General features: G+C 35.0%; 1 long non-coding RNA gene across 1 annotated transcript; it reads right to left on the reverse strand.

The window, feature by feature from the left end:
- Positions 1–16,455: 16,455 nt before the first annotated feature.
- Positions 16,456–18,159, reverse strand: LOC128283735 (uncharacterized). The gene is made up of 2 exons (XR_008274142.1): positions 18,112–18,159; positions 16,456–16,704 (listed from the first exon to the last, which is right to left on the reverse strand). It is a non-coding gene; the product is annotated as an uncharacterized LOC128283735 (long non-coding RNA).
- Positions 18,160–19,115: the final 956 nt, after the last annotated feature.

Below are 19,115 nucleotides of genomic sequence, written 5' to 3' on the forward strand. Positions count from 1 at the left end.
TGTGACCCAAGTCAATGAGTTATATAGGGTCAAACACATGCTGAGACACGATTGTGTGTCCCTACTTCAAATATCCACACGACCGGGCCACACGGTCATGTGACCCCTGCAGTTTTGAAAAATTTCAATGTTTTCTGAAAAATTCTGAGTTTCTGATTTAGTCCTGACTTGTCTCAAATGTGTTTTTAGGGCCTCGAGGGCTCGTATAAGGGATAATATGTATGTTTTGAATTGGCTTTGATATGATTATTGATATGATTTTAGATGCTTGAAATTTGTGTTCGTTTGAATTGAAAACTATAGTAATACTCCAAACCCTAGTCCGACGACTGATACGGGTTAGGGGTGTTACATCATTCCACTATAGTATCGTGATTGAGCTTTCCTCAACAACATACCATTACGAAAGCAACTACTCAGTGCTCATCCAATGACCTTGTCATAAGTGTGTTACCCTCATAGAATATCATTGATCTCTTTGGGATAATATCTGTTCTCCCAATATGATCCTATTTTATCTCATGGTAACCATTACATCTTCCTTCATAAAAATTCAATCACTATCAAATAGTGATCAAGTCATCCATCACAAAGATGGACAACCCGTGACCACGTTTAATTTTCATCAACCATGTAATGCCAATGGGAGGATTTCATTTACCCATGTCTTGGGTTATGAATTCCACTGTTGTGAATGATGCTACATACTACAAAAGTCATGCACCCAATGCACCAGCTTTCGATTCCTTATCTATTTGAACTCAGGATTTTACTTATATCAAAGTGTACGAGTCACGCATACATAGTCCACCATCCACATAGGATTTAGGTATGCCACACTATGAATGTCACAAGTGAATCTACAAACAGATTCAGGATCTATTCTGCTTGGTTCTTGACAGATATACTATTAGTTCAGTCAGTCACATCTATGTCTCTATCTTTAGGAATGACTCTATCTTTAGGGAGTCATCTGCTCTAATGCCCAAGATAAGGCATCTCCCCAATTGGACTTGATAGATGACATATTAGTCTTTCAATTGGTTTTCTCATTTTTGATTAGACTAAATGCATATTTAGGTTTGTCTACTAATACAAACCATCTTTTTTTACTACGATTCAACCATGTAATAGCGCTTAGTATTATTTTAAACAATAGAAAACCGATAAACAACATTTGCTTCCATTTTGCTTTACTTGCAAAAACCATGTGAGGACAATTATACAAAGTATATTAATGTAATCAATGAATTTCTTTTATTAACTAATATGTTCGAAAAAGTTACAAGTATATACTGACAAAAATACTAAACTTAGGGCACCAGATCCAACAATATACAAAGTGTATGAATAGAAGTTAAGACAATCAGAATATGTATTGAAGAAATCCTTGTTACTAAAGCATCAATATAAAAAAGAATCAATGATTTGTTTTTGTAAAAAACCTTGAGCTACTAGTCTAGCTTTATATTTTGCAATAGAACCTTCAAATTTGTATTTCTTTTTAAAAATCCATTTACGATCAATAGATTGTGCTCTAGGTGGTAATTCAACTAATTTCCATGTTTTATTTTGAAAAATTGAATCACGGATGAATTTGATTGCCCTTTTCGAAAAAAGAGCATCGAAAAAAGATGTTGCTCTAAAAAAAAATAGTAGATCATTGTCCACCATGTAGGTGTAAAAATCATTTCCAAAAGTTTTTTTCAATTCTAGATTTTTTTGGACCTTTTGAGATCCTCATATCCAAAATTATTTTGTAACACCCCAAACCTGAAATGGTTATTAGATCCAGGTATGGAGCATCATAATGAATAAGGTTCTCTTAACCTTAATTTCTTATCGCCTAAACTATTATAAAATAGACTATATTAAATTAATAATACTTCTTACAGCAAAAGCCTTAAACTTATCTAAAAGTTAGGTCTCACAAGGTTTTTGTTTCTAAACAGACTATTTGTTTACAAAATAACTCTTTAAACTTTAGTTAAGGCCTAATTGTCCTAAAAATCTAGATTCTATGGATATTAACTGGCTACCACATAACTGATCTTGAGGTGAAGCCTCCAATGGTACCCAATTCTTATGTTCATGACTTTGATCCCACAACGATCCCTGATCTCCATTTCGATCGTCAATCTACTCCATCTGGCTTGGTTCCTCCTTTGAGTCCTTGATTAACGTTGTAAATTCTGTAAACATAAGCCAAACACTTAAGTTTGAATGAACATAGTGAGTTCCTTCACTAGGCCAATCATGAATAAACCATATGGCACGAGGGTAGCGAATGTAAAATAAAATGAACTTAAACTAACTCCCTGTTTCGTCATTGTGGGTGTTCTTTATCAAGGTGGAAAACTCCACCCGACCTTCTGAGCTACTAGGTTTGTGATAAGACCTTCATTTGATCAAAATCTCAACTTAATAGTAATCCATACACCTCACCATATTAGTTGATTCCTATCTTTACTTCTCTTCTTTCCTCCCTTCATTCATCCTGCATACAAAGTGTTTTTTGGCCTCTAACTTACTTGGTTGTACGTCTACTTTCCCATACTGAACCTCTACATTAGCCTTCTTATCTTTTCGTCCAAGGGTTCATAGGACCTACCTTCTTTAGCAGACTCCATCTTCACATACACTAGTCTTGAAGGACTTATTGACATTTCCATATTATTCTGACCTTCAGCATGCTTCGCTACTCTAGAGAACCCATTTTCGTTCCACCTTATTGTTCACTATGGTGGGATTAATTTTAGCAACCCACCCATATCCTAGACCTTTCCAAAGGAATCACCCATCCCATACATTACGGCCAATCTAACTTGCCTAACCAATAGGTTATCATCCATGTGACTAAACAAGCTTGCCACCTTAATTGCTCATTTTCTTACACGAGGTTTGCTTATTGTGTATAACTTCATTGAGCACTTTCTGGTAACTCTTGATTGCAAATCATTTCTTATGATCTTTGGAGGCTTCTAATCCACACTGCCCACGAATAGGCCATTCACATGTCCTCGATTCTTTATCAAATTCTTAATGGGTCCTTGCCCACCTACCTTATCGACATGCATGTCTATCCATCTAGCAGACCTTTCCTTTTCTTACTTTGGTTGCACTTTTTTGGCAGAACCCTCGAGTTCTGCTTGCCACTCGGGGTATACCTTATACTCACTATCTTGGAGATTTGCATCATTGGAACATCTTGGTGGACTACTCTGCACTTACTACTTTGGCAGACCCTTATCAGTTGCCATAGCTAAGCTATGTCTTACACCCCTTTTTACCTCATTTCCCGCATCCTATTGAACTTATTCTGTGTTTATTGTCCCAGTGAACTCTATCTATGATTACTATCTCAACGGACTATCGCTATTCTGTGTTTACTATCCCAGCAGATTATTTATTTTGTGGATGCCATAGAGTCTTTCATCCATGGTCTTTCACGAAACCGCCATCCTAGCATACTATTATATGATGCCATAGAGTCTGTCATCCATGGTCTCAAGCATCATACTTGGTTACCTTAACATCTTTTATCTATGGTCTTACACCATATACCTTATACCTTGTACCATGTTGCCATTGTGTCTTTCATTCATGGCCTTACGCTACGTACCTATAACGCCCCAAATCCTAAAAACCCTATTAAAATTATTTTTGTGTGTTTGTGGTGTGGATGTATGTCTGCCTTAGTGGTTTAATGTTCTGGGAGTGTCTGAGAAGTCATGGGTTCAAGCCCTGGCTTGAGCAAAATTTTGGTTCTCTTTAAGTAAACCCTTGTCTTTAGCTAGTAGACTTTTAAATTGATGTGTGTAAGGCATGACATAAAAAGCATGCTAGACTTGTGGCAAATGTTGTGTTGCTAATGCTAAGAGACTTGAGTTTGAGTCCTGTTGCGCGCGAGGGATGTCTTTTGCTGCTGTGCCATGTAGGTGGTTGTATACCACTAGAACTCTGAAGCTTGGACGTTGAGGTGTTTGAGTAGAGGAAGGGATCATGTAGCCGAAATTCTAGGAGTAAATTTGGGGATGTGGATAGTGGAGTAACCGGTTGAATGATTTGGAGAGGTGATCGTGGGAAGTTGAGGAGGAAGGGGAGGTTGTGCTGAATGGGGACTCTTCACACCCTTTGAGTTTTGGTTTTTGGATGCATTTTGAAATACTATTCTTTGGTGCTTTTCTCTCTTCCTTTTGGTGATTTCAGGTTTGGCAAAATTCTGAAGCTTCTCACTCTTTCTTTCTAAAACCGAATATTGCTATTGTTCCTAGGGCATCTTTCGTCCTTTAGCCACTTTGTTGTCAAGGCTGACTCCTTATTTCTTTTGCTCAATTTTGGACAATTGCTCCATGTTTCCTTTAGTCTTTCCCTTTTCCACTAGATCTTTTCTCCTTGGCTGAATACATCATCATCATCTCTCTTTCTTTCAATTTTCGGGATTATCTGAGTTCATCTACTATTGTGACCGTATACCCCTTATTTCCCTTTTTCTTCTTCATTCTTCAAAATCGTTCTACTTACGGTCTTTTCCTTTTTGGTAGCCAGGCCGTTACTCCTTCTCATTGCGGTTTCTTGGTGTTCTTTGTCAAAGTGGTAAGTAGTATTGCACTGTTTATGGTCGAATACCCTTTTCCCTTCTGGCCAATTCTCATCTTTCTTTTTCTTAGGTGTGGTGATTCTTTCGGGTTCTAGAACTACTCGAAAAGTGAAGGAGTTGTTAGTAGATACTAAAGCAGTTGGAACTTTTCCCTCATCACTCTATCAAGGTAATTCTATTTGCGACTATGGCTGTTAGCTAGTGCATGTCTTGAGGGATATTGTCTGATTGCACTATTTTCCCCTAACCTGGGTTTTGTGTGTTCAATAAGCCAGTATATAGTTCAAGTCATATATTTATGTGTTCATTGTTTCGCTGTCAATGCAGCTGTTCAATTAGGAGGACAAATCAGCCTTCGTAAACAGTTCAACAGGGTTAATCGCACTCTTTCAACCAAGGCAAGTTTTGGATGTTATCTTAAGTTGGGATTAGAAAATGGTGATTAACCCTAGTATCGAGCGTCTAATGGAATATTCTGATTGAATGTAGGTAGGGGGAACTCTTTGGAGAGATACACACTTCACAAACAGGTGTGTGTATCACTACCTTTAGATATGAAATGACAAAAGCCGAAAAGCCAAAAAGTGAACTATCGACACCACATGGGCGTGTGGCCGCTCGAGTGGAGGGCCATGTGATAAGACATGGTCGTGTGGTTGATGAGATGGCCATGAGCATTTTCATGGACCAAAACAATATTGGGCCATTTTGGACAGAACTGGGCCGTGTGGGCCCAATAGGCCTGTGGGCCCCACATGGGAAAATAGCACAAAAGTGTGGTAAATAGTAGGCCAGGCTATGTAAACTGCACGGCTAAGGCCATTTCTGGGCTATGTGGGCTATACGAGCGTGAGGACCCACATGTGCCTGCAATAAGGGCTATAGGCCCATTATGAAAAATTGTCTATTAAGATTGCACGGGTCGCCCAAGACAACTGTGGACCAACTGTTGGGCCGGTAAGTGTACCTGGACCCTTATTTTGGTAAGATGACAGCTTTACCCCTATGTGATATATGACTGTTTGAGCATGTCATTCTTACTGTATTTACATTTATATTATGTTGCATTGCATGGGGTGGGATATCTGATCTTGGAGGAAGTTTACTGAAAGGCTATAAGCCTATTACTGTCAGCTTTGCTGCATATACTGTTTTAGTGTGCAACCGGTACTACTTGGTGTGTAGGGATGGGTGGGTCGATTTTATCCCCACATGGTGTGTAGGGTTGGTACGGAGATGGTTTGTAGAGGATGGATTGGGTAGGACTCTTCGTTTATATACTGTACTGATATGTTAGTGGGCTTAGCCCCAGACTACTACTGTCACTAAAACGGGCTCAGGCCCAAATTGCCACTGTTACTAAAATGGGCTAAGGCCCTAACTATTACTGAAAGGGCTTAGGCCCAGATTGTGCTTACTTTGATCAATTGCTTTTAAGGGATTTCACACACTGAGTTTTCGAACTCACCCATCTATTAACTGTATAGGAAATCCCCAAGAGTAGACGGATCAAGGCGACGGAGGACTTAGTGGCGACCACTTGACTTAGTTAATTTTTAATTTTATAAATAAGGTTTACTTTTGGGTTTTCATTATGTAATAAGGCCTAATTACCTTGAATTTTTAACTGATAGTAGTAGGACATAGATTTTCAGGAAAATATAAATAAATGTTTTTCTAAAATATCATGATTACGCAACATGTTTTGAGAGCTTCCGTAATGAACATTTTTTTAAAGGGTAATAACAATCTAACATGGTCAATATTTTGCTGAAACAACTTGAGTTCTCACAATGAACATACACTCTAAATTTTTGTTAAGAACTCTAAGAAGTTTTAGGTGGAACGAGTTTTCCAAGAAATTATATTATGAAAAAAACACTCCAACGTGACATCGCAGATTCGGCCATAATGTCTAAGCCGAGTTTGGGGTGTTACAGTACCTCATACTAGACTATCATAGCGTCTTTCATCTACGGTCTTAAACTATATACCATCACCATGATATCGCTCGAAGGACTAATCGATATTGTTATCATGGTAAATACCTTTCTGTAATATAGATTTACTGAATCTTCCTCCCATTACCTCATTTACGGCACCTAACCTCGATGCTCGAACATCGTAGTGTTCCCTTTGCAAGGCCCGGAGTATCACCCCTAGCAATAACTAACATGATCACTCCCCTTTTCCCTTCCTAACTTCATCTATCCTATAAAGGTTTTCTCCACTTTTTGTATGCAATACATGCACATATCATCCTATTTCATGTTTATGCAAAAAGGGCATACTCAAATAACATAGATTAGAACAACGGGTTTGGAGTTTGGAACTCACCTGAAGCTTTATCATTTCCACAACTTCGCTTTCTTGAATGCCAGAGCTTCTATTCTCCTGGTAGTTAAGCATTACAATAAAAAACCTGATGGTTAAACTTGCATTTTATCTTCAAAGCTTAAACTTTCATAAGCATGCAGAACCTCTAAAATGGTTGTGAAGGTTCATAACCATAGAAGGGCTAAGAACCTTACCAACTGGTTGCTTTCGTACTTTTCCATCTCCATCCTAACGAAGTTTGCTCTATGCAAGACGTTCCATGGAAATTCCTTCTTCAAGCTACCAGAGAAGGTGAAGAAAAGAAAATGAAACAGAATTGGAAAGAAAATCATCCCTGGGAAACCATGTCCCAACTATTTATAGTCATTCCCACTCTATTACCAACCTCATAAGAATTGTGCATACACAATCATTGTGCCTTCCACTAAGGAATCGATTGGTTCCATTCTAACCGAACCAAGTCTAGCTCTCAACCATGTCCAATTTAGTTTTTGATTTTCCAGTTTATTTCAGTAGAGGTCATCTGCTTGTAGTCTCTTTCAATTTAGTCCTCCCGTTATTTCAAGTTTCTGGGTTAATTGGAAACTGAGTGTTACACATGTTGTAAAATAGGTGCATGGGAATAGTAATAAATCTTTAATGGAAAAATATGCACAGAGAACTTAACATTTTTTGTTTCAAGAATGGTATTATACTAAAGCACATCACTTTTCACAACTAGAAATTTGTATGTAGCACTATGTTCAGCATAACCAATGAACATGCAATCAGAAGTTTTAAAACCTATTTTCCTTTTCTTAAGCTCAAGCAACATGACTTTAGCAAGACACCCCACACTTTCAAGTATTTAAAGTTAGGAGGATAACCTTTCCATAGTTCATAAGGTGTTTTGCTAGTTATCTTTTGAGATATCCGATTTTGAATATAATAAGCAGAAAAATTAGCTTCACCCCACATATTTTCAAGAGCATGATAACTTACAAGCATGTAATTCATCATTTCCTTTACTGTCATATTTTTCCTTTCTACTATGTTTTTTGATTCTAGTGAATAAAGAGTCACTTCATGTATTATACCTTCTTTTTCACTAAATTCATTGAACAAAACATATTCTCTTGTACCTAATCTAACTCTTTTAATCTTTTTGTTTAACTAATTTTCTACTTCAGCTTACACTTAAAAATTTTATCAAATGCTTCGTCTTTACTCCTAAGCAATTATATTTTAGTATATCTAGAAAATAATCTAAGAAACTCACATAATATTTTTTTTTACCTCCTCTTGTCATAGTTTCTTTCAAGTCTTCCAAGCCTATGTGAATAAGATTAATAAATATGTTTCCCTAGCAATAGATGAACATTTTTTCTTAATCGGTTTTGACTTAGTACATAGCTTACAATGTTTTTCATGCAATCATTATCAATACACGATATTAATCCAAGATTTTTCGTTCTTTTGAGATAGGGAGCATTCACATGTCCAAACCTAGCATGTCATAAATCATGAGAGTCAATCAAGTAAGCAGAACTTGCACTAACATGTATTATTTCATGAATATTAAGTATAAACAAGTCATTATTGAGATATCCCTTACCCACAACCACATTAGTTTTTATCATTATAACCTTATTGGATTCAAAAGAAACTTTTACACTAAACTTTCCCAATAATCCAACCAGCACTAGGTTGTTCATAATCTTTGGAACATGTAACACATCATTCAAGGCAAGGGTTTTTGCAAAAGTAAGTTTTGAGATAACCTTGCCTTTCCCAAGTACTTTAGTAGCATGTGAGTGCCCAAGATAGACTATTTCTTCCTCTTTCTTCATATGGGAGTAGGAGGCAAACACATTTCAATTGCCACAAATATGCCTTATGGCACAAAATTCTATCACCCACTCTTTTACATTAGTCACAATATTAGCTTGGGAGATAACCGCTGCGACAATATCATTTACTTCGACCAAATTAACATTTGTCTCAACAAGATTCTTAATTCTCCCTTTATAGAGTCTAAATTGATGTGCATGATGACCATGTTTCCCACATACAAAACAATTTCCTTTAATCTTGAGGGTAAGGTGATCAATTTTAGGTTTAAGATTATGTTTTTTAGGCATACCTTTTTCCAACTTTCCATCAGCCAAATTGGTGAGTGTATTGGTTTCTCTTCTCTTGGCATGTTTAGCTTTTTTACAATTGGTATCTTCAATAACTATGTGCATAATTACATCTGCTAGAGAAAGTTTCTTATGTTTGTGTTTGAGTTCTTGTCTGTAGTCATACCATGAGGGCAAAAGCTTTTTTATCACCATACTGACCATGATCTCTTCTGACAGAGTGATGTTTCCAGTCTTCACATCTTCCACAAGCTTGTGGTACTCATTGATTTGCATCTTGATATCTTTATCATAAACATCTCCCACAGGTAATATTTACCTATAAAAAAACTTTTGTCTGCTAACATCCTCAGCTGTGTACTTGGTAATCATGTTATCCCTAATATCTTTTGCTACACTATACGAATAGTAAACATTAAAAAGCTCATTTGAAAGCATAGAAATAATCATACGTCTACATACCTTATTAGCATATACCTACATCTCAACCTATTTATTTGAGGCGTCAAATAATGGTTTCTTAGTCAAGGCAAAAGGCTATATTATTCATGTCAAGGATAGAGAAAATATGATAAATTAAGCTTTATTTGATAAAATATTTTGATATAACAAATTAAAAGTTTTTTTGAATATAATCTAAATTTGACAAAATAATTTTAAATTTGAATTCTAAGAAATAAAATTGTTAATACTTACAATAAACTCTTAGAAAATTTTGAAACAATTTTTAAATCAAGTGAAATTATTTTTAACCAAGTCAAAATGATCCCAATTAAGTTAAAATCATTTTAACACATCAAAATGATTTTTAAACAAGTCAGAATTGCCCTACGCTAAAAAGTATTGATACCATTTGACCGAGTATCGATAAATTTTGAAAATAATCGATACCTTTAGTGAAATTAAGACCAAAAAGGTATTCTATCAAAATTTTAAAAGTTATCGATACCCTGATTTTGGTATTGATATTTTTCGAAAATAATCAATACCTCACTTAAAAACGATACCAAACTTGTATTCTAGTTCTCAAAAACCCTACAAGGTTTCAAAGTCCTACAACATCCAAGAAAAATACTTCAAGCAAAAATATCAATCAAACAATTTTTAGAGCTTAAATTTTCATATTTTTCTTATAAACACTTGTGAGCCTTATCTCATTTATTTTGCTCAAGTGTATTTCATTGTATTTGTGCTTCAAATTGCAAAAATATTTATCTTGTAATTATTGTTTCTTTGTTTCTCATTTGTATCTCTTTGAGAGGTTTTAAGATTTGAGGTAGAAATCTTAAGGAGTTTTAAGGTTAAACCTTGTCATCAAAGGTTGAACAAATTAGTGAATTTGAGAAAAATCCTTAGTAGTGGAAAGCTAAGGTAGCGGAGTAGGAAATAGGGCTCGAACCACTCTAAATTTTTTGTATTATTTCTTTCTTTCTTGTCCTTCTTTCACTGAAATTTTTAAAGGCCAATTCACCCCCTCTTGGAATTTTTAGTTTGCTTCATCGAGCTTTCAATTGGTACCAGAGCTAGATCTCTAGAGACGATTTTAGCACCAAGAGAGAAAACCTTCAAGGCTTTCTAAATAGAAGCTTAAGTCAAGAATTCTCCTTCATAGCATCAGAGCAAAATTCCACTATATTGGGAGATGGGCATTCCACCATGAGGTTTCCTTTATTCAATGGCACCAACTGCTCATATTGGAGAATAAGAATGAAACTATTCATCCAAGCCAACGACTATGAAGTTTTGAGGATAGTTACAAATGGGCCATCCATCCCAAGAAAGATGGTCGAATGTCCTTTTGTTCCAAAGGAAGAAGATGAATGGGATGAAAATGACATAAAGAAGGTGCAATTAATGCAAAGGCCTGCACACTCTATTTTATGCTTTTGGACCCAATGAGTACAATAGAGTCTCATTGTGTGACAATGCAAAAGAAATATGGGACAAACTTGAAGTCACCCATGAAGGGATAAGTAGAGTCAATGTGTCCAAGATACATCTTCTCACCCTTAATTCTGAATTGTTTAAAGCTAAACTGTAACACCCCTTACCCGTTTTCAACGCCGGAATAGGGTATGAGGTGTTACTAGGCTTACCACCCAAACAAACATACAATTCTGAGCCATAAATTTTCGTCCAAATTAAAACCATTTGTAATTAATCATAAAGTTCCTAATACGAGCCTACAATGCCCTAAACATGCTTTGGCAGTGGTCTGGAACTTAACCGAGAACTTTAGAAATTTTTATAAAACTTAGAAAATTTTTGCACTAAACAGGGGTCACACGCCCGTGTCCCGACCCCATGTAACTCTCTGAATTGTAACTCATGAATAAATTGATGTCACATGGCCATTTCACACGCCCGTGTGGTAGGCCGTGTAGGTAATTAAATTTTCATTAAATATGTGCAGACTTTACACGCCCGGGACACACGTCCCGGGACACACGTCCGTGTCTGAGGCCGTGTCGTCCACATGGCTAAGACACACGCCTGTGTCTCTACCCATATGCTCAATTCTAAGCATTCAATTTTCAAAATTAAGGTATAGGGGACATACGGCTAAAACACATGCCCATGGGTAGACCGTGTGTCACACACGGCCTAGACACATGCCCTTGTGTGTACTTGTGTGGACAAAATAAAGGCTATTTACCAAGCCATTTGCCACCCTTATTCACACATACATATACACCAATTCAAGGGTACAAAACATAATATACTTAAGCAACCAAAAAACACATAATTGTGACAAATACATGCCAATACAATAGCAACATCTATCATACTCACAACATTTATTATGCCTTAAATCAATCATGAAAATTTTACATTCATTAAGCCTCAATTTATTGCTTTCAAGACACCTAATTATGCACAAATTTATCATCTCCTCAATATATCACATTACCAAACATTTCACATTCAAGCTATGAATCACATTCCATCATTCACCAAGCATACCATGACCATATCACCAAAGACATTGGCACATAAATGAATATACTTAGGCTTACAACCATGTTAGCCAAAATAGGCCAATTTACACAGCCAAATATCAAATCAAGCCTTTGACAATTATAAGCCAATACATCGGCTAAAATCTTAATGACACATATAACAAAATGATCAAGTCCTTATACATGCCATACTTTCAAAATACTAAGATCATCAATACCTAGAGTTTGATAGTGTGAGTCGAATCTCCGACGATCTCCTGTCCGAGTTAGCTTAGCGACACTATAAAACATGGAAAAATTAACGAAGTAAGCTATATAGCTTAGTAAGCTCATATGCAAGAAATAAGCAACCTTACCACGCATATAACATTTAAATATTATAACATAATTAAATGTAAATTTACCATAGTCTCATGATCATAACTCATTCTACCACAAACTTAGCTCATATTCATCGTTTCAAGCATTTAATAAACATGAGCTTTATGTACATACTTGAACCATCTCGAAATGAATTTACACATATTCTCATCTTTGACATACCCGTGAACCACTCGGAATAATAATGCCAGATACTCAGGATTTTTGCACAGTAAGTGCCACATACGTAGCCAATGCTACCTCAATCTCATATCACATAATCGCTCGCTCTCGAGCTATCGACGGGTCTGATCACACAAGCTGTCAGTCAAAACATAGCTACGCGGTTCTACTCACACAAGCTGTTAAGTATCCGTAACATATGCCGGTATACTCAACCACCGGTAGGACATAAAAGACCAGCACTCGGATCACATGATCACATAACATAATCACATAATCACGGGACTTCTCACCCGGTATCCTAACCTATTCTTAGGGTTCAACGAGACTTCTCACTTGCTAAATCGTCGTCAAACTTGTTCGTAGAATTATACTTATTCACATAATCAAACATACAGTTCGTGCAATATTGAAGCATTTAAGTACAATTTTTTTAAGCTTATTTTTAACATACGAACTTACCTCGGTACAAAATGGCTAATAGCTCTATTTAATCCACAACCTTGTTCTTTTCCCGGTCTAGGTCAGAACCTCTTCTTTCATTCAATCATCACATTATTCAATTTAATCCTAAAAACACCTTATGGCAAAAATTACATTTTTACCCCTAACTTTTTAACTTTTTATATTTTAGTCCCTAGGCTCGTAAAATGATTTTCATTCAATTTCATCATACCCAAGCCTAGCCGAACCTATTCCTTGCTCATAACAGACCTTACTTTTCATTTATTCACATTTTTACTCATATTTTATAACATTTACAAATAGGTCCCTATTTGACATTTTCATCAAAAATCACTTGGTAGATGTTGTTTATCTAACACCAAACATGCAGTTTCTACCATTAAACATCAAAATACACAAATATTTAACATGGGAAAAATTTTATACTTTGATGTTCTTTCAAATTAGTCCTTGAAATAGCTAGATTAGGTTAACATTCACAAAAACGTAAAAATCATTAAAAACGGGACAAACATAAACTTACAATCGAGCGCTTGGCCAAACCCTAGCTATAGTGGCTCTTCAATTTTTGGCTAAGGGGACTAAATTGAGAAGATAGACATCTTTTATTTGTTTTATTTTGTCTTTATTAACCAAATGACCAAAATGCCCTTAATGCTAAACTTTGAAATTTCACCTAACCATGTCCATTTTTGTCCAACTTAGAGTATGATGGTCTAATTACCATTTAAGGACCTCCAATTTAAAATTTCATAGCAATTGACACCTCTATCTTTTAGAACACATATTTTGCACCTATTGCAATTTAGTCTTATTAGTCAAATTGGACACTTTATCGATAAACTTTCTTAACAAAATTTTCATGCAGTCATTCAATCATACTGTAGACCTTAAAGTAATAATAAAATTAACATTTCTATGGATTTGTGGTCTTGAAACCACTGTTCTGATTTGACCCAAAAATGGGTTGTTACATAAACCGGAAGAAGTAATCAATGAGATGCCCGATTGTTTCACTCATATCATCAATGGTCTCAAAGCTCTTAGGAAGACATATCCTAACAAGGAGATGGTAAAGAAGATGTTGAATAGTCTTCAAACATCTTGGGAACCTAAATTGACGGCAATAGAAAAGTCAAAGGATCTCAACTCACTCTCCCTTGATGAGCTCATTGGCTTTTTATTGACATATGAAATAAAGATCAACTACAATACAAAGGAAGTCAAAAAAGTTCCAAAGAAGGTGGGAGGTACTTTGAAATCAACAACTTGTGAGAAAAATGAAGATTCTAGCAATGATGATGATGAAGAAATGACAATGTCTGCAAAAAGATTCTAGAGGTTCATGAGGTCCAACAAAGGAAGACAATTTCAAAAGAATGAAGGACTCAAGAAAGCGAAGGACCCTATCATATGCTATGAGTGCAAAAAGTCAGGACACTTCAAATTTGAGTGTCCTCAATAGAAGAAAAGAGGGTCAAGCAAACAAAAGCTTAAGGCTTATATTGCTACTTGGAGTGATGAGGATTCGTCGGACAATGAAGATCAAGAAGTAGCCAATATTTTCCTTATGGCCATCGATGATATTTAGGTAACTTGTAACTCATCTACTTTAAATGATTATTCTTTTGAAGAGTTGTAAGATGCCTATGATGAATTAGGTTTAGAATTTGAAGTCATGATGTCAAAACATAAGAAAAATGTTTCAAAATTGAAAAATGAAAATGGCTCACTTTCTAAAACCAATCATGAACTTGAAGAAAAAATAAATAAAATAAAAGAAATTATTAATGACTTTGAAAAGAAAAACTTAGACTTGCATAATTTACTTTTAAAAGCTCATAAGGATCATCAAAAGTAACTTGAGTTGCTTAAGAGTGAAAAAGCTCACTCTAACAAAGTTTTAGAAAAAGGAGAAAATTCAAAACAAAACTTTGTTAAAAATAACTTCAATTTTTATAAACATAAAGGTCCCTAAAATTTTTACAAAAAAAAAATCATTAAAAGTGTATGGGTCCCTAAAGGACACATAACTTCTCAAGATAGGAGCTTGATTTCAAAATGGATACCCAAAAGGACTAAAATATAGGAACTAATGCTTATGGACCCAAAACAATTTGGGTGCTAAAAATCAAATCTTAATTTTATGTTTGTAGGAAAAGGAGCATTTCCTTGAGGTAGGTTACTCAAAGAAAAACTTATGATACCTCGATAGTGGATGCTCAAGACATATGACTAGTGACAAGAGTCACTTTATCAATTTGAAGCCAAAAAGTGGAAGAGAAGTTACATTTGGTGACAGCTCTACAAAACAAATTGAAGGAATAGGCTCTATTGGTAAAAACTCTTCTATCATTATTGAAAATGTCTTGTATGTCAATGGTCTTAAGCATAATATTTTAAGTATTAGTCAATTATGTGATAGAGGTTGCAATGTATTTGAGCCTAAAGGTCGTAAAGTTATTGACATTGCATCTAATAAGATTATGCTTGTAGGACATAGGTAGAAAATATATATATGGTGCATTTAGATGATATGCATAACTCTAGCTTATGTCTTATTACTAAAAATAAAAATAGCTCTTTATTATGGTATAGAAAACTAGGACATGCTAGTATGAACATATTGCATAAATTAGCTAAAAATGATTTAGTAAGAGGATTACCCAAAATTGACTTTGATGTAAATAATGCTTGTGATGCTTGTATTAAGGGTAAACATAAAAGAGTTTCTTTTAAACCTATTAATGATGTATCAACTAGTAGAGTTCTTCAACTAATTCACATAGACTAGTTTGGTCCAATTAGGACATCTAGCTTGGGTGGAAAACAATATGCTTTTGTGCTTGTTGATGACTATTCTAGATTTACTTAAGTTCTTTTCTTAAGTACTAAAGATGAAGCTTTAAAAAAATTCATCACATTTTCAAAAATAAACCAAAATGAAAAAGGTTACTCTATCACTAGTATTAGAAGTAATCATGGAACTGAATTTCAAAATCTTGGTTTTGAAAATTTTTTCAACTCAAATAGAATTAGCCATAATTTTTCTGCACCAAGAACCCTTCAACAAAATAGAGTTGTTGAGAGGAACAATATAACTTTAGAAGAAATGGCTAGATACATGCTTTGTGAAAATAATTTACTAAAATAGTTTTGGGCGGAAGCAAAAAACACGACTTGCTATGTGATTAATAGAGTAATGATTAGCCCTATTTTAAAGAAAACTCTATATGAACTTTTCAAAAATAAAAATCCTAAGATTAGCTATTTTCATCCTTAAACAATGGGAAAGATAATCTTGGTAAATTTGATGCAAAAAGTGATGAAGGAATTTGTAACACCCCTTACCCGTTACCGTCGCCGGAACAGGATACAAGGTATTACCAGAACATAACACATACCATTAAACATAACCGAAATATAAATATGTCATCCAATTTGATAGTGCATCGTATAATATATGTCTTGAACAATATTAGCCAACTTTAATGGCTTGTACAAATTAGCTGGTCGAGTACTGTAACTAATATTTTAAACCTAGACAAATATGACACGTAACAAAATAATTAAGCCTACTATACATGCCATAATTCAAAACGTTTAGTTCAAATACCCTAAAGTATGATAGTGCGGGTAGATCTTCACGATCCTTAACTCCTGAGCAAGCCGAAGAACACTATAAGACAAAAGAGAGAAACAAAGTAAGCTTATAGCTTAGTAACTAAGTATGTAAATACAAATAAAAAAAAATCTAACATGTTTACACAACAATTCAAGTATATCTACTTTAACTTCACTATTCATTCCACTTTGATTAAGCTGTCTCTGCTGCGTCATATTCACTAAATAAATCATAACTCGAGTTACAAAACTTGAAATTCAAATCCGTAAAATTTCCTGAATCTAGACTCAGAAAGCTTTTTGCTAATTTTTTCTATAATTTTGGTTCAGCCGATTAGTACAGTTTATTAGTTAAAGTTTCCCTGTTACACAGCTCGACTGATCTGACCTCTGTTCACTACAAATTGAATTTCTCTCAGTACACAATTCAAACAACCCTGAAGTCTGTTTCATTTAAAACTAGTCTCAATAAGGAATTTAGGCATGTAAACTATATTTCTTAATTTTCTTTGTACAATTTTAATGATTTTTCAAAGTTGGAACAGGGGATCACGTATTCATCCTGAACAAGTCACATACAATTGTAAATATCTCAAAATATAGAATTCCTTTGCTTGCTCTGTTTCTTTTATATGAAAGTAGACTCATTAAACTTTAATTTCACATCTCATTCAACCTCTAATTATATTCCTCCTATTTTTGGTGATTTTTCAAAATCACGTCACTGCTACCATCTAAAAACAGTTTTAATGCTAATTTCACTCTTTCACACATTCTTTATGCTAACCTCATTTTATCTTATATATGTATATACCACAAATCATTTTCACCACATTTCATTCACCATAAGTGTAGGTCCAAACCACAATATCACCACAAAACCATCCCGTTGAACAATTCGGATCAATCCTCGATATTTAATGGTTTCAAGACACACCCCACCATCATACTTCGTTTAGTTCGGCTCTCTTGTACACATGGTGAACACTTAGTACCACTCATGCGACCCAACCGATTTGTCTCGTAGCTCTCTTGTCTACATGGTGTCCTTCACTTGGAATCACGCATGCGACCTAGCTACATTTATCTTTCACGTAGCTCTCTTGTCTACATGGTGTCCTTCACTTGGAATCACGCATGCGACCTAGCTACATTTATCTTTCACGTAGCTCTCTTGTCTACATGGGATACATCTCGTATCACACATGTGACCTAGCTACTACAGGGTGTCTCGTAGCTTTCTTGTACACATGATGTGCACTCAGCATCATACATGTGACCTAGCTACGCTCCCTCTATTTCATTCGATCTCTCCGAATGTTCAACCGGGACTCTCTCTTTATATTTATTTCCATTCTTCCAATAGTCGATTTATATTTTAACATCAGCTAATATATTTATATAATAGGCTGAAATATAAGAATGTACATGAAATTATTGTAATATTTACATACAAACTTACCTTGGTGCAAAATGTGGAAATTTTGCAATTTAGTCCAAAACTTTTTCCTTCCCTGCTTCGAGATCAATTCGCGTCTTTCTTGATCTATAATAACACATTTAGCTCATTTAATACTCATACTATTTATTTCAATCCAAAAATCACATCAGGGAAAAATTACATTTTGCCCCTAACTTTTCAAAATTACAATTTTGCCCCTAGGCTCGGAATTTAATTTCAGCCCTTATTCTTATATTTTATGATATGCTGAACATTTTCTCTTCTACAACAACATCAAATTCTCACTCTATCATATAGTTATGAACAATAGGTATTTTTACCGATTATCTTGCTTTTACTCGTTTTCACTTAAAACCGAGTAGCACAAGTTATTTAACATAATTTAAAACCTCATATTCTATCATAAAACATCAAAATACACAAATTTCACCTATGGGTATTTTTCCAAATGTGAACCCTAGGTTAAATTATTACTAGCATAAGCTTAATCGAGCTTCCGGATTCCAAAAACGTAAAGAACATTAAAACGGGCTTGGAATCACTTACTATGGAGCTTGAAAATTGAAGAAACCCTAGCTATGGAGAGAGGGAGAATTCGGCAGCAACTAAGGAGGATGATGATCAATTTTGTGTTATTTTTCCCATTTTATTTCATTTAATATCCAAATGACCAAAATGCCCTCCTTACTAAACTTTCAAAATTCCTTCCATGTCCTAATTTTGTCCATGAACTTAAAATTGGTCAAATTTCTATTTAAGACCTCCTAATTAATATTCCAAAACAATTTCATACTAAAACTTCGGGATGCAAATTTTGCAACTTATTCGATTTAGTCCCTACTTTCAATTTAAGCACTTTAGGCATAGAATTTCATCACGAAATTTTCACACAATCATGCAATCATATCATAAACCCAAAAATAATTATAAAACAATTATTTCTATCTCGGATTTGTGGTCACGAAACCACTATTCCGATTAGGCCCTAATTCGGGTTGTCACAA

This window comes from Gossypium arboreum, chromosome 11, assembly GCF_025698485.1.
Source record: "Gossypium arboreum isolate Shixiya-1 chromosome 11, ASM2569848v2, whole genome shotgun sequence".
NCBI lineage: Eukaryota > Viridiplantae > Streptophyta > Magnoliopsida > Malvales > Malvaceae > Gossypium > Gossypium arboreum.